Source organism: Alligator sinensis, unplaced genomic scaffold (genome assembly GCF_000455745.1).
Source record: "Alligator sinensis unplaced genomic scaffold, ASM45574v1 scaffold830_1, whole genome shotgun sequence".
Classification (NCBI taxonomy): Eukaryota; Metazoa; Chordata; order Crocodylia; family Alligatoridae; genus Alligator; species Alligator sinensis.
The window spans coordinates 931,650-932,538 of record NW_005842309.1 but is presented as its reverse complement, the minus strand read 5'-3'; the positions used below and the strand labels follow the sequence as shown (position 1 = coordinate 932,538).

At 56.8% G+C, this 889-nt stretch overlaps 1 protein-coding gene across 1 annotated transcript in view; it reads left to right on the top strand.

Moving 5' to 3' along the window:
* Positions 1-889, top strand: part of LOC102371144 — a 71,889-nt gene that overhangs the window by 45,736 nt on the left and 25,264 nt on the right. The gene's annotated exons all lie outside the window — the stretch shown is intronic.

Here is an 889-nt window from a genome sequence, read left to right as displayed (position 1 = left end):
AATGATTACAGTCACTGGCAATAATTTGTGATAAATGATTTGAGCAGCTGGTACCCCATGTAAGGAATGTCAGGATCATTGCTTTAGCAAGGAGTCCTGGTTTGTTTGGTGTGGCTGAACTGGGATGACCAGCCAAAGGGGTGCAGCTGTGAAAGGAGAGTTAGAATGTAGCCTCACTCTGGGCCCATTTACATGTGCATTTATGTCACCTTAAATTTACTTCTAGCAGGAATAGGCTGGCATCTACACGTGCAGGTGACTTGGGACTAGATTTAGTCCCAAGTCAGAGCAGCCGGCCTCGTGCCCCTGTGGTCCCTGGGGGGAGCTCTAGCCTCTGTCACATGGCTGATGGCACTTGGCAGCCATGCTGAGCCCAGAGGCAGCTGCCAGCAGTTGGCAGCCATCTTAAAATCACACCCCTGCCCTCTGATCCCAGACCCCACCCCTTCCCGGGAGCTGTGTGCCCAGCATAGGAGCAGCACACTGCAGCTCCCTCCTTGCACCACAGCTGCTCCAGCTCTAGCCCCTGCCCCTGCCAGAAGCGCTCATTGTCCCACTGCTTCAGCCTGGCCATTGTCAGCAATGACCAGAACCCTGTGCTGCTGCTGGCCATGGTGATGGCCGTGCTGGCCCCACCAGGCCTCCCTGCCCAGGCCCTAGGACAGCCACGCACCCGTCAGCTGGGCCCAAGGCACTGACTGCAGGAGGCTCTTGCAGACCTCTTCCTCCTGCCCTCCCCAGGCAAGCCTGCCTGCCCTGCCATCCACACCCCCCAACTCCATGCCCATCCCCAGCACCACTCCAGGACACAGATCTAGGAGAAACCACACAAACTTTATTAATAAAACAAAACCCCTCCTCCCTCCCCCCTCAACAAACACAGCCCCCT